The sequence below is a fragment of the Sapajus apella genome, unplaced genomic scaffold (assembly GCF_009761245.1).
Source record: "Sapajus apella isolate SASKATOON/1434 unplaced genomic scaffold, GSC_monkey_1.0 scaffold8, whole genome shotgun sequence".
NCBI lineage: Eukaryota > Metazoa > Chordata > Mammalia > Primates > Cebidae > Sapajus > Sapajus apella.
Genome location: NW_022436948.1, coordinates 28652494 through 28669396, shown reverse-complemented (window position 1 = coordinate 28669396; position 16903 = coordinate 28652494).

Here is a 16903-nt window from a genome sequence, read left to right as displayed (position 1 = left end):
CATTTCTTGTACCACTTGCTTTGTATGCCTCTCTGGTCCCCAAATTTTTCATCTGTAAAACTGAGCCCTAATTCATACCCTACCTAGTGAGTTAATAACCTGGATTAGCACTCAGCATATGAAGACTGTTGAAATCTGTGCTTATTTCTTGTTTTAAACTTTCTCTCTTTCAAATTCCCCCACTGCAGCTCACTGGGCAGCCTTTTTCATGAACTTCGTTCACCTATTCCTTTTCCTACAACCCTCTTCCAACTCATATAAAAAGCACAGTCTCCTCTTTCATAGCACTTGCTTCTGGTTGCAACAGATTTTCCCCAGCACATCCACTAGACTGTGAACTCTTGAGGTTGTTTATGTTTTATTCTCCTTTATCCCATTAGTGCCTAGCACAATTCCTGACACATCATCAGTAAATATTTGTTGAGTGCATAAGTAAAAGAGAATATGTATTGTAAAAGCAATTTGCGAACTGCAAAGTGCAAAACGTAAGTATTCCTTATTTCATACGTTCAAAGGTCTCAACATTAAGCATGTATTAGCAATGCAGTGCAGTGTGTAGGAATTGAGTAACAAACTCAAGATTATAATGACCGTTTGCAAATTTGTATATTTGACTAAATCTTCTGGAGGTGTTAAGATGAACAAGAAATTTTTCTAGGCTGATCACAAGGAAGAGCCAAAACAAAGGATGTTTTTAAAACATGGTTAGAAAGAAACCCATTAGGATCCAATATGAATGGCATATAAAATGAAGCATTTAGATAGAGATGAGCAACATCAGTATTACTTAGTGAGAAAGGCTTAGCTGGTGCCACCATCCTGATATCATAGTTGTTAAGCATCCTCACAGTACAGGAGTACAGATTATAGCAAGCCACAGAGTAAGGTCATTGATGCCAGTCTACTGTTCTGAAAGCTAACATAACACTGAGATATAGCACTAAGCCTATCATCCCGCAGTGGACAGCAAACTACCTAGAAGCTAAAACTAAGCCAGGTCCACAGAGGCTTTGTCCCATTTGGGGCTCCATATTTTTTCAGTGATTTGGAAATTTGGAAATGAACCAGGGAAGGGCAACAAAAATAATTAGTGTTGGCAAATGGACCTATGGGGAACAAAAGGGAAAAAACTTGGAATTACTTGAGCTGAAGAAGAAATTGCTGCAGGGTGACCTCATAATCACTTTCAACTGATAAAAGGGTATCATAAGGATAATAGGTGCTGGGATTTGAGGTGTCAATTTGTATTTCCCTCTTGACTTCTGGTTTCCAAATTTCTAGAACCAAATTCAAAACGGGTCAAAGCAACCAGGGGAGAAATCAAGGATATAATCAACATTCCTCTCCCAAAGAGTCATGGCTTCGGTGTCGGAGGGTGCAACTTGGGCCTGAGATCCAAGTACGGTTTCCTGTTACTTTATTTCCTTTTCTCCATTCACAGCTTTGCTTCTGCTACTCAACTCCACAAATCTTAACGTAGGACCCAATCAAGGAGAGAATTGGGTCTAGCTGGTGAGACGCTTACCCTCTGACCCAAGTATGCTTGTGGTCTGCCTTATATGTGGTTCAAGAAGCAGAGAGAACCAAGAGAGCAGCTCAGGAACAAGCAGTGTTTTTGCCCCAGTCTTAGCAATGAGAAAATAGTAACAAAGACAAAGAGAGAGAGATAAGAAGTGAGCTTCTTTCCCAGAACAGGAGCTCAACTGTTTTGCTGTCTATAGAAATAACAGGCAGCTGTGTAACAAGCATCACCTTCCCTCCACAACAGGAGCCAGGGGATCCCCATGTTCTCAGTTATAAACCAATTTTCCAAAAGGAAGATTTCTCTCGAAAACAAAAATAATGCTGAATCTTTCTGAGAGAATGACATAGCTCTCTGAAGGACAATTTAAAATTTCCTGTGGCGAGTCCTGGCAATGACAATCATTGGGCCAACATTGTTCAAAGTAGTTCCAGGGGCTCTTAAGAGGGATCACATGAAAAATAGGATTCTGTGGTCAAATCCTTTGAGAAACACTAGGTTAAATCAAGTTACATCATTTTCTTTCTTTTTTTTTTTTTTTGAGACGGAGTTTCACTCATGTTACCCAGGCTGGAGTGCAATGGCGCGATCTCGGCTCACCGCAACCTCTGCCTCCTGGGTTCAGGCAATTCTCCTGCCTCAGCCTCCTGAGTAGCTGGGATTACAGGCACGCACCACCATGCCCAGCTAATTTTTTGTATTTTTAGTAGAGACGAGGTTTCACCATGTTGACCAGGATGGTCTCGATCTCTTGACCTCGTGATCCACCCGCCTCGGCCTCCCAAAGTGCTGGGATTACAGGCTTGAGCCACCGCGCCCGGCCAAGTTACATCATTTTCTATACTAAAGGTCATAATAAAACTTTTAATATTATAATATTTACTGTGAACCTCCATGTTTTCCAGACTCTTTCCTCTTATTCCTTTCTTCTTTTTGGCAGAGTGTATCAGTTGGCTCAGGTTTCATAAAATATGCTTGGAAAATGTAGCCTTAGATGGTTTCATTAACTTAACGTAGAGACAGAAATGTTGGATCTCATCTGCAAGCCTCTTCTTGTAGAAATAGTAGACTATTTCATGACTAAGTTTGGTGCAGTGACTCATCTTATTAGAAACTGTAATCATCACCTTTCAACAAGCTTAAACCTACAAGTGATTGGTGCAACTTTTTTAATGGAAATGAGACTTGGACTCAGCTGACTACGCCTCACTGGGAGACAACACAGCTTTGTATTAACAGCTTATACTGATGAAACCGTGAAAAAACACACAATCCACATTTATTTACCAATGTTGTATTTGTTTATCTATACTTAGCAGCAACATGGTTGTTTCTCAGAAGGTCAGAGTAGTGCTTCTGAACTGAAGTTTAATATTGGGCATTGTTACTTCATTTTATTGCCATTTAGAACTGCACTATGCCTTTACTTAGGAGGGGCACACAGCAAGAGTGTGGATAGAACAGAGGAGACTCTTGGTTGCTTGTGCATAACAAATCACATTATGGCTTTTCTTATACTAACATCACACCACACTAGAGAAACAGAAAGATTTTCTCCCATGTGAAAAGGATATCATGAATCCAAAGGGCCTGTGATATCTTCTGTTTTGTGTTAAATAAAAGCCTTGTGTCCTTTTTCAGGTTCTGAAAATGTTCCCTTTAAAGTTTTCTGTTCTTACGGATAATAATGAAGTGGCATCTGAAGCAGCATACTCCATTCAGTTCGATGCTTTGGCAGGAAGTAGCTGGAAGAAATTGCTTCCATAGGCAGAGAAACCTGCTGAGGCTGCAGGACAATTGTAGAAGGAGGCCTCTCTCAGCTGCTTTAAGGGCTTTGCAGCTTGGTTGGTTAGTCCAGAAGATGGTAATTAAAAGATCCCTTCAAGGGAAAGAATTGCTTCAAGAAAAGCAAGATTTATGAGTAAATTAGGAGAGCTTCAGAATTCAGGTGCCACATGCTGTATGTAGCTGTGAGTGCAGGCTCTTCTATGACTCACAGGCATACCTGAGTGCTTCTGAGACAAACCAGTCTCATTTTATTTCTGGTGCAGAGCTCCAAGTTCCTTAAAAGTTGCTCTACTCTAAGCATATGTGAGTACCACCTTTTACAAGAGAGCTTGGAGAAGGAGAGACCATATTATATTTTCAGCTCTGATGTACTTGTCTTAGCTATATTGTTTTGAATCCATTTAGACTGAAGATTTATTAGCCACCTTGTTAGTTCTGTCAGTAAGAGAGTATGAAGCCCATTTTGAATGAAGTGACAAGAATGAGGCATCTGACAGATAAATGAAAATTAAAGTGTGATTATAGGCACAGGTAAAGGCTGGCCACACATTGCTAGGAGCTGAGACAGCCAGGTCTGTGCTCTGAAGTTTGCCAGAACAAACAGAGCTAAATATACACATATTTCTGTTGCCAATATAACCCTCAAGCCTTCACCTACTTTGCTGAGAAACTTAATGCTTTCAAACAAAGCTACAGACCTGAAGCATAACCCATGTCTACACAAATACTAAACCTTCTACAGAACTAGAATTCATCTAGTTACCAATGACCTGGAATAAATGAAAAGAACTGGGTCATGCAGTGTTCTCTACACAGTCTATTTGCAACAAACGAACAGCACTGAAGACCACCAGGCTGGGAATGGATCAAGGGAATATTCACCGGTTATTCTAGGACTTCAGGAAAAGAAATTATTTTTATGTTGTACTACAAATACATAGTCACATAAATAAGAAATATAATGTTAAAAACAGCAAATAATCCTTTTCTTCCCAAAAGACTTATAATCTGTTCACGACTATTGGTACAGAGCAAGTCTCCAAAGCCAAGGACGCAGAAACCATTTTCACCCTAACAAGCTGTCCCAATAGGAGGGTGTGCATGGCCCTCAGTGAAAGAATAAACACGGCTGAAGAGACAGCAATTGGCCAATGGTGCCATGTGTAAAGAATGATGAGAGCACAAGATAACATAAAGAAAGACAAACGTATGAATCACAGCATCCTACAGGCTCATCAAATCACCATCACCATGGGTCTTAATGGTAGTGTAAAATTAAGGTGGCCCAGAGAAAAATAGGCAAAGGAAATAAGTGGGCATTTTACAGATTAGAAAATCTAAATGGCCAACAAATTTGGGAAAACATATTTCATGAACCAAACTAGTAGTAAGGGAGATGGGAAACCTAGTAACAATGAGATGTCACTACTCACTCATCAAATCATAAAAACAAATGGTTTATGGCCAGTTGCCAGCTGGGTTGTGGGAAAAAAGACACCTTTATACATTGCTGTAGACATGTGAATGGCTTTGGTTCTTTTGGGAAACACCTTGGCACTATCAGCACACATCAGATATATGTGTTTTTATATCTACATGTGTGAATTTCTTGCTCAATAATCGTAATTTGAGACACTTTGCTATAAAAATGAAAGCACTGGCCCAGAGTGGTGGCTGACACCTGTAATCTCAGCATTTTGGGAGGTCGAGACGGACAGATCACTTGAGGTCAGGAGTTCGAGACCAGCCTGGCCAACATGGTGAAACCCCGTCTCTACTATTAATACAAAAAATAGCCAGGTGTGGTGGTGCTGACCTGTAATCCCAGCTACTCTGGAGGCTGTGGCAGGAAATCGCTTGAACCCGGGAGGTAGAGGTTTCAGTGAGCAGAGATCACGCCACTGATCTCCAGCCTGGGCAACAAAGTAAAATTATGTCTCAAAATAAATACATAAATACATAAATAAAAATGAAAATGAAAATGAAATGAAAGTACCAACATATAAAGGTGTTGATTGCATTGTTGTCGGTGGTAGCTAGTGAGCATGTTTATATACCCGCAAGTATGTATATTTGCGAATATTTGTTTAAGAGAAAGATGTGGAAAGAAGGAAGAAGGAAAGGGGAGGAGAGGTAAATAACTTCTAAAAATAAAGTTGTTCATGAAATTTTAAAAACCAGGTTACTATGATCATATTTAAATAATACCATATTGATAGGTTTATATAAACAGAGAAATGTCAGGGGATGCTTACCAAAATGTCCATGGGTTTCCAAGAGGTGCAACCTTAGGTAAATGTTTTTTTTTTTTCTCACGTTTTTGTATTTTTTTTTTTTTATAATTCGAACATTATTTTTACATCAGAAGAATAGAGAAAGGTATGTTTTTGATTAGCTAAAAACTTTAACATAAAATTCCAATATTGTGTCTATAAAATGTTTTATATGGATTAGCATGAATTGTGCAAGTTACCAGTGAATGCAGTGGAAGAGAGCCTGGGCAGGGGAGTGTTTTAGCCAGAGTATGCATTCTTTTTATTTCCTGCACTCTGGATCTATTCAAATCTCGTCTCCTGCCGAGGGATTCAGTGCAGAACTAAAATATGATGACTTACTTGGCAACAGCAAAAAAAAGAGCATTTACTCAAATGCAATAAAGATAAGCAATAAGTTTCAGTGATGCATATAGTATGTTCTCTCCTCGCCTGCTTGTTTCTTTCTTCTCTCAGCAGAAGTTCGACTGAAAATAAGCTCAAACAGCAATTTGCCAAATTAGCTAGTCATCTCACTTGTGACCAAATCACATCCTACAGAGATGCTGAACCCCAAGTTTTTCTTCCCTGGAATACATATAATTTGAAGAATCTTTTTACTTAATAAATGAAGGGGTAGCCTGGTAAGTTCAAGGTACCTTGAAATAAGATGTAGAAAGAATATTTGTGTATAATATCCTCAGATAATTCCTAAGTTACTTCTCCCCAGTCTACCACCTTTCCAAAAACAGCCATTAAAGAAATATACATTTTCCTTTTCTCTGTCTTTTTCCCACCTCACAGGGAAATATAATGATAAACGCTTATTTAAATCCTAAAAATAAATTGGAAAAAAATTTAAAAAGAAAACATAACTTAGATAAAGCAGTAGATAGATAATCAAGAATTTGATGTATGATGCAATCAACCTTTACCCAACAGAGACTAAGGGTATTTCTCTTTTGTTTACATGGTTCTTCTTTCTTTCTGATTAATCCCCTGGTGGACAGTGTTGTGCCACTCTGAACGGCTCTGAACCAATCGCTATGCACAGAAGACACTCTGTGTAGAAGTCTGGGGCATTCTGATTGGCCAGCATGAACCCATGTGTCAACCCTTTGGCAGAAGAGATTGTAATCTGTAAGCTGTGCCATCAGGGAGACAGGCAGCTCCCAAAGAGAAAAAAAAAAAAGTAGCTACACAAATCAAAAGTATTAGCTGTTCCCAGTGTTGAGATATATTTGAGAAGTAATTTTCTAGCTGTTAACCACCAATGTAATAACTTTCTTATTCTATCTTTTAGCATATTTGACAAGTGCAAACAACATATAAATGCAAAAGAACTGAATCTTTTCATAGGGATCCAGTGTGAAGTTTTATTCCATGCCCATATTTTGAGAAAAGTGATTTCTAGTGGTGACCCCCATTGTTATTCTTGTTGGCCACTGGTAGCACAGCCAGCTCTCTTCAGAAGGGTTGACACTCGATTATTGTAATAAACTGTGTATTATGCTGTTAGGAAAAATCAAAATATGACCCTTTGGTACTCCTATTTTTGGATTAAAGTCTCCTGTAAGATTTCTTTCCATGTGAACACAAAAAAGTCCTCTCTTTTGGAAAATCCATCCCAACAATTAGAACAGTTATCCTTTCCAGATATCAAGCTATCCCTCAGACTGCCTACATTAGTTACTACTGCTGTGTAACAAATTATCATCCTCTTAACAGCTTAAAACAATTCCTATCTATTATCTCACATTTGCAAAGCTGGTAGACTGTTAGGTTTTCTGCTTGGTTTGTTTCCAAGGCTGAAATTGAGGTGTTGACTGACTTGGCTGTCACGTGGGGTCTTTGGACAAGAATCCACTTCCAAGCTCATGCAGGTTGTTGACAAAAACTACTTCCTGTGTTTGTGGGACTCAGGTCTCCATTTCTCCATTTCTCTTTTCATCTGGGAGCTATTCTAGTTCCTTGAGACTGTTCCAGATTTTTTCTCATGTGGTTCCCTCCATCAAAGAACCAGCAATGCTGAAATGAGTTAGTTCTCATGTTTTGAATCTCTCTGACCTTGTCAAATGCCACTTCTTGGAGAAACAGCCTTTAGCTTTAATGGCTCATGTGGTTTAGATCAAGCTTAACTAGATCATCTCCCTTCCTTGTCAACTGTGCCATATCATGCAGCATAATCATGGGAGTGATATCGCATTGTCTTTCCAGAGATGAAGGCAGGATACCTTTGGGGGCCATTTTAGATATTCTGCTTATCACCTGCCTGCCTACTACTAGTACTCCTATGAGCCAGCATTGAATCAGTGCTTGTTCAGTGTCTGCTAGGTGCTTTGCTAGATGCTTTGTATGGATTATCTTATTTAACATCTATAGTATTTTTGAAGTGGGTGCTATTTTCAGTTCCATGTTTGGATAAGGAACCAGGCTTAGGGCAATTATATCCTTGTCCAAGATGACAAGCCAGCAGGCCGTGGTGCCAGGACATGAACCCAGGCCTAACTCTCAGGATTTTACTCTTAATTTCCTCCCTTGTTGGTCATTATATCTTTGATCTTCCAAGAGTCACCTTAAAAATTATCAAATTATGAACTTACATAAAAAAATGTCAATTACATTTTATTAATATGTAATATATTACTATTATTAGTTATATTATCTCATATGGACAAATGTAATTGTTGTAAACCCAAAAATAACTTAAATAGTTGTAAACCAAAAAATTATTTTAGTTTTCAATAATAAGTAAAATTTGCTATATTTCAAATGCAAAGGAGCTGTTGTTATTTTTATGACATGCATTTTTGGATTGTGTTTCTATTAGAAATGATTGTTTGCATCCATCCAAAGCCATGATTGGCAAAATATCTTTGTGTATTCATTATTAAAGGCACCATATTTGATCTATGTGCAGGTCATTCAGAGCAAGAGGGCCTCTTTGGGTGGATTAATTAGAAAAAGGCAACTTGCCTTCTGGGCTGACACTTGGATAATAAAATGCGGAAGGCTTTCACCACCCACTTCATACCCTTGGTGGGCTGCCCCATGCATCACCACTCTGAGCTGTGCATATTCTCCAGACTTCAGCTTGCAAACAACAGCACTTATTTACAAATTTTAGATACATGATGTAATCTCTTGCTGTGAGCCTAAGTTTTTGGTCTTTGCAGGATCAAATGTCTGTCCACCGACTTCCAGTAGATCAAATACTAAGAAGACTGGCCCAAGATACCAATGAAAATATTTTACAAATTAAACTGTAGCTAATGAAATGAGTTTTATGTTTATCAATTTAGGAATATGTTTGTGCTGTATCTTTGATTATACTTCACATTAATCTTTTCCATTTTATGATATAAATATAGAAAAAAAGAGATGGGAAAAAAGTAAACTACTCCACTGAGTACATCTAAATTGCCCCGTTTACATTTTTATAACCAAGACTAAGCATTAAACCCAAAAGACAGGAATAAAAGATTTACTTCTATACAAGTCCAGTATTATAAACACTGTCATTCAGAAGTTGGGCTGCTTTTTTGCATTTAATGAGAAATTTATGAATTCTCATAAACCATTCATCTTTCACTTAGCATTCTTTTGAGTACTAAAACATTTGTTTTAATGCAGCATATTGACATATGAGTCAGTAATAACAAAACAAACACATAAACAAATCCTCGAACTTGAAAAAGTCATTGCCTCTGAAAACACATTTCCGTTTTTCAACATCCTCAGTTTGTGACTTTCATTACAACGTTATTCTTTTAATCTCAAATTTTACTATAACAGTTATGCATGTGGTACATGATAACTGTGTTAATTCTTTGATTGTTTCCCAGGGGCCTGGGTCAACATCTAGGCCAACAGATTGGTAAACTTGTCCCCTAGCCACAACAAAAACTCAGCCTTTGTCCCAACATCCAGTACTTACACCTATTTAAAGGTCTGAGGCTTTGATTTGAGTTCAAGCTCCTTCCACACTAACCTTTAAGTGACACAAAAATTTCTAATTTGATTTTTAAATTCTATTTATTTTATAGTTGCTCTTTAGAAGCATTTGGTTCATTATTTTTTATTGATTTCATCTTAAAATACTGTAACACTTATCATACTTGACACCATAAGCCAAAGCTGTTTCACTGCTTAATCATGAAACAGACCCAACACCGAAACAATGCCAAAGATTCATCCATTAAAATTGAAGGCACCCAACATATCATTTTAGGGTTAAAAAGCACACAGTTGACTAATTAGAAATCTTAGTTCGGAAGAGTATGTATCCTACACTTGACAGGTAAAACAGACTATTATCAATGATTTATTTTTAAGCCCCTCCACTGAGACCCTATCAGTCATATACTGTGATCAGTCCATAGTTAGATTAATCTTCCATACCTTCATTTGTTGTGGTAGGTGTTCAATAAATACTGATGCTCAGAATAGTGATGCAAAAGTACTGCCAACTAAGCATCATCAAAGAAAGGCTCATGGATCCATGAGTCCAGAGAGTAAAAAGTGGAATAACCCAGTATATGAGCATCTCACTTGATGAAGGGGTAAAATTCTTTGATTGTTTTCCTTTACACCAGGTGAAGCGAAAATTTTGCAAATTTCCAGACAATAAACATTTTAGCCAAGAGCCACTGGACTCATTTAGATTATGTATCTATACTGATTTAATTCATCAACTAAATGCCAGTTATCCGCATTGTACTACGTGTGGTGATAGGCTAGATCTTCAGCGTATAAGATGCATTCCTTATGTCATTCACTGGCCTTTAAGAGGTAGAAGGTAGTGGAAACAGGGCATAATACAATTTTCTGTTTCTTAGCATAGGTTGTTATATATATATATATATATATATATATATATATATATATGACACTTTAGGAAACTTTCTCCAGATTATACATTACATTTTCTAAGGCTGCAAAGGGGAAGACTGAAATCAATTTGTTACAGATTTTGATTTTCATGCTAAACTGGCAAAAACAGAAATGAAAGATATCACTGTGCATCCTAAATGAAAGATTGCACTAATATTTGGCTAACTCAAGAGTGACTACTGTTAGACCAATGTTTCTAAATCCAGTGAGAAATTATGCAATCTCTTATTTTCTTATTTCTTATTTTAAAGCTCTGCGAACTTGAGTTTATGAAGCATTATGCCAGGTCATCGTTGCTCTTATGAATAGGTTGTTTTTGTTTATTGTTGCTTTTAGGTTTATTTTTAAAAGTCCACAAGTTGATTTATTATATGACATAAAAAAAATATTTAAACACTGGCTGGGTGCAGTGGCTCATGCCTGTAATCTCAGCACTTTGAAAGGCTGAAGCAGGTGGATCACTTGAGGTCAGGAATTTGAGACCAGCCTGGCCAACATGGCACAACCCCATCTCAACTAAAAATACAAAAATTAGCCAGATGTGGTGGCACACACCGGGAGGCTGAAGCAGGAGAATCGCTTGAACCCGGGACGCAGAAGTTGCAGTGAGCCGAAATTGCACCATTGCATTCCAGCCTGGGTGATAAAGCAGGACTCTGTCTCAAAATAATAATAATAATAATAATAATAATAATAATAATAAAACTCTAAAAATAAAATCAGCAAACTGATATTATTCTCTCAGGATAGAAAAAGTGTGATGTGAAGTGCAGCTGTGACTTGAAAAAGTGTCAGGTAGCAAGCACTGAAGCTAATGATTAAGTCAACAGATAGATCAGGTTCTAAAATGAATGGATAAGTGACTTTAAACAGAAAAAAAAGCATGTGTTGAATAGAATTGTTTGGGCTTGAGTAGATAGCTATTTTTCTTTCATACAGAGATAAAGTAGAGCACTAAAATTTAAGAAAAAAAGGCATATTGACAGTAGGAGGGTTATGGATGCTACCAAAATGTTATTGAAAAGTTGACTTAGATAATATGTAGTGAGGTAAATAACATAAAGGAATTTGTTGCAGAAAGAAAATATAGAGCATTTGCGGTTTCTGCGTTTTGACACCAAATCATTTGATTTTCAAGAATGATTCCTCTCAACTATTATTCTATTTCATTATATAGCATACAACTGACCAGGGATTAAAGCAAAAGAAAAAAATGTGTTGAAAATTATGTAGTAATGTCAGGTGCAGGTTTAGATTTGGTTTTGACAGTCAAGTCCAAAGCTAATGAGTTATCTCAGTATTAGACCAAGCATGGAGATATAACTGGTATAGAAAAAAATTAACTACAGTCATGATGCCAAGAAGCTTATGTTAATGACACACACGTGGGCAATATTTAAAAGAACACTTCAAAGGAAATTTTCCTATATCAATTATCAATTGTGAAGGTGACAAATTTTTAATTCTGTCTGAATTAAAAATTGAATAAAAAAGTGTTCAGAAAAATGTTGAGAAATTTAAAAAGCATGACAGCAATCCCTTCTGCGCACTACTCTACCACATTCTTTTTTCTTATTGTTTATTTATTTATTTATTTATTTACTCTTCTTATTGTTTGGGGATTGTCAAAATTACAGTGGTTACACCAACACTGCCTTTGACAGATGGAACACAACTTGTTTGTCTGATATGATCCCTTCTCATTAAGAAACTTTTATGTTGTGGATGAATAATGGTCACTGGGAAAGGAGACCAGATCACCCTAAAGACAGAAGAGAAACTTGGAGCTCAGACTTGAGTCTGACTGCTAGACAGCATAGCTGTGTGAATTCTGGGAAAGTCTGAAAAATCTTCTGTGCCTCATTTTAGAGATGAGTTTGCTCGTCTCTAAAAGCATTATGCTAGGTCATCATTGCTCTTACGAATATGTTGTCTTTGTTTATTGTTGCTTTTAGAGATGAATTTGTCAATCTCTATAATGGGAATAATAATTGTACATACCCTAGGGTTAATGAGATGATTAAATAAATTAACATATAAAAAGCACTTAAAGTACTTGGCACCTGGAAAGTAATATATGTGTTGTTACCTATTATTATGGTTATTAATATGATTTTAAAAATTTGAGAAAGCCACTAAATTTCCACTTTAGAATGTGGATTAGATAATATTAATAGCTTTGTATACTAGCTGCCTACAATGCAAGGAGAGCAAAAATAATTATGGATGAATTCCAATGAAGCTAAGAACTCCAAACCAATGCAAATGTAGGTTCTCCCTAATTTAAAAACTCCTCTTTCACATGGAGTTACCAGCAATCTCTCACTCATTTATTCACTCAAAAAGTATCTATTGACTACTACCGAATATATGCCAGGAGATATAATAGTGAATAAACATTACCTGAAAGAACGGGCCTTTTAATCAATTGGTAGGTAATATTTCTCCATGGAGCATGTTGTTCCTGAGGACAAATCTGTCCAGCTTTTGATAACATGGATCTCATGGAAATGTGAAGTCGTAAGTGCCTGAAAACTGAAAACTGAAGGTATCAACGTGTGAGCAAGGGCTGCCACAAGGGAGGTGGGAGGAGGCCAAAGGTGAACTTTCTTATTTTCAAAATGTGCTCAGGCCTGTAATATATTAATAGATGGGAATACACTTTTCCTCTTCCACCCCCTCTTCTTCCTCTTCCCTCTTCATCTCAGGACCCAAACCACATTTGTGGAAAATGATTCCCATGATTCTGTCCAAGGTGGACTAAATAGGCATCCACAGAATGCCTGAGGCTCCTGGCTGTGACGTAGAACATCATCTCCATTATAAGTGTTAATACTCCAAACAAACCTACTTGCAAATAAAATTTTAGAGCAAACCCGTCTGTGGGAGTCTGTATTTTTATTATTGCTGTGATCATTTTCTGATTCTGATGTTGAGTGCTGTGAATGCAGTAGAACAGATGCTGAAATTTTCATTTTCTTTACGTGTCCTACCCTTACTTTTTCCTGGATAGTTATATACATAGGCTAAAGCTAGTAACTTTGTTTTCCATGGTGAGTTCCAAAACAGCTTAAAGGAGAACAAAAGGGACAGATGGGCAGTTTATACTTGAAAATAGATTAATTTGCTTGAATAATACATGGCATCGAATTGGAGTGATGAGGTTTGCATATAGTCAAAAAGGGAGAATAAAACTAAGAAATATAGCTCTATTCCTTTCTCTTTAATTTGCTACCACAGTGGGTCAGTACATGGCAATACTTTCCAATGTAATCTTTGTTTCATTCGGAAGAATAATGCGAAGAAACAATGAAACACAAAAGGGTATTTTTTTTTTCTAGGAGGATAAAGAGTTTTCTGGAAAATCTTAATTAGCAAATTTTTACTTTTATTATTATTTTTTATTAATAGAGACAAGGTTTCACCTTGTTGCCCAGGCTGATCTTGAACTCCTGGCCTAAAGTAATCCACCCTCCTTGGCCTCCCAAAGTGCTCAGATTACAGGCATGACCCACCGTGCCTGGCCAGCAAATTTATTTTGATTTTTCTCCCCTATTAATCAACAATGTTGTTATTCCAACTTTAGCCCTTACCAGGTGCTACTACTGTCTGAAATGACTACGCAAGTAGTTGAAAATAAAAATATTGTATAATTCTCATAAACAAAACAAATATATATCACAAAAAGCTCAGTCGGTGATGTTAAAATAATGATATCCGAGAAAGCAGTAGTATGTAATGCCCATTGTTATCCAATTACTCTAAACTAAGCCACCAATACAGTAAAATAAAGTCTTCTTACTTAAGAACTTACATTAAAAATATTTTGATGCCCTCCTTGACTTCAACTTCCTATAGAATTTCCCCAGTTCTGTTTGGCATTTGGTTTTTGCTACTAGCCTTATTCTCACTCTGTATCTTTGAACTAATTTTGTGAAAGAGATTGGGATCACATACTGGTCTTTTTGTGTGCTTGCTTCCAGAGCACACACATTAGCATTGCAAAACTTTGCATGTCCAGATGTCTCCTAGACTTTTCATTTGATTTATGGCTGAAGGGTCGGAAAAATTACAGAAATGAGCTGCCATGTTCCCACGTTTCCTGTTCTTCTGGTGTCTGATGGGGGAGTGTGGACAGTGAGATGGATTAGATAACCACCACCTCTATTCAAAAATATCTACTCTGCCCTGTTTTAAGGAATTGGGCTTTTCACTACTTTAATCAGTGTAGTCAGATTCTTCCTCCTATAGGTTTACTTGAACACTGAGGAATTGGAGATGGGAGAAAAGGAAAGAGAGAGAATTCTGTGTGTGTGTGAAGGGAGAGAGAGACAGAGAGAGAGAGAACATGAATAGATGGCCCACTGAGGGTATTTAAGAGCCAGAGGACAGTACTGAAGAATAAAATATTTTGAGTTGAGAAATGTAGGTTCCACAAGAAGACAGGAGAGAAGCTGAAAAAAAAAGGAAACCATCAGACTGTTGATGATCACTTGCTTCTTTGATGCTTTATCCAGGCCCCTGTGGCAGTAACAGCCACTGAAAAAAAAAAACTCCCAAGTACTTTTACATGAAATGTCCTCATGATCAAACTTGTTCTAATATATGTTTTGGGGGAAATGCCCCAGAGAAATGGTAGATGTAGACCACGTTTTACCAGTGCCAAATAAAGTGGTCAAAATGTTCTTCTTGACAAGATGGAAATAATCAAATAACCACCTTTGATTGATTTTAAATGAACTGACTGTCTTGCATGGTGTGCATTAATATTTACACTCTGTGGTCCCAGACATCTGTATAAAATGTGATGAACTACTTATTAGCTATGTGCTGACTTTCCCCATGATCTCATCTTCAAATTCCAACTAAAATTTCTCCAGCTATGACTTGCAGAAATGCTTGCTTGCTCATGTGCTGTGTCATTCTTGGTCTTTATTTCAACAAAGATCAACTGGGCACCTACTGTGTTTGAGGCAATACACTGGGTGTTAATAACACAGTGGTGAACACAAAGGCGTGCCTTTTAAAATTTACAGTCTGAGGAGGGCAGGTATTAAACCTTATGTTATACCAATGAAATTATGTAATAGTCATTGTGATGGACCTGAGGAGGAAATGTGAAGTACCTTAGAACATAGGGCAGTGACAAACATAGTTAATTTGGGGAGACAAGGAATACTTTTCTGGCAAGGGCCAAAGGATGAGGCAAGAGACTGATGGTCCCAGCAGAGGGGAAAACACGGGTGAAGACCCTGATGCATTAAGAAAAATACAGTTAATTTTGAAATAAGTATCGACTGACAGAAGTGACAATAATAGTACATAGAGTACTGTGAACTCTTGACCAGTTTTTCCCAGTTTCTTCCATCTTTTGTGACTATGGTATAATATCAAAACCAGAAAGTTGACATTGGCACAATGCTATTAATTACAGTCTTATTCGGTTTCCAACAATTTTTATATGCAGTGTGCTTGTATGTGTGTGTGTGCATGTGTGCACGTTTTTTTTTATAGTTCTATGAAATTTGACCTAGAGGTTCATATAACCACCACTGCAATCAGGGTACAGAACTGTTTCATCATTACAGAATATCTCCCTTGTGCTTTTTTTTTTTTTTTTTTTTTTTTGGAATAGCACTAACTCCTCATTCTTGTCCCTATCTCCCAGTAGCCACAAATCTATTCTCTATTGTAGAGACAGAGTTTTGTCATTTTGAGACTGTTATATCAATGGAATCATACAGTATGCCACCTTTTGAGACCGGCTTTTTTCACTAAGCACAATGTCCTTAAGACCCATACAAGTTGTTGTGTGTTATCAACAGTTTGTTCCTTTTTTATTGCTGAGTAGTATTCCATTGCATGGATGCCTTAGTGTTTAACTTATTTCTGGACATTTGGGCTATTTTCGGTTTGGGGCTATTACAGAGAAAGCTGACATTGACACTTTTGTACCCTAATGCATTTTACAGAATGGGGAAAAGGCAAACAAAATGAGGCTTGTTTGGGGCCAGATTATGCAAGGCCACAAATCCTTTCCGGGTATAGACTATAAAAGCACAAAAATGAATGAATAAATAAGAGGAAACTGAATGTAAACACGGAGTGTTTTAAGGACTCTGACTTTTGGTGTTATATCAGTATCCAGATGGCTGCCTTTTATTTTCCATTTTTTAATCTAACTGTTTGCACATAATGAGGTGGTCAGATTTGAATACTAGTTTGCAGATGGATTGGGGCTACTCTATACTTGAGACAGCTAATTAAAACATAACTCTAAAAACAGTCTTATAAAAACTTTTCTTCCCTCTGTTCACTTAGAAAAGACTTATATTTAGCATAAGAATGTTATTGGAAGCACCAAATTGAAAACTGTCAGCTCAGATTCTGCAATCTAAGGAAGATTCTGCCTAGTGGTGTGTTGAAGAATGTAGAAAAATCAAGAAAG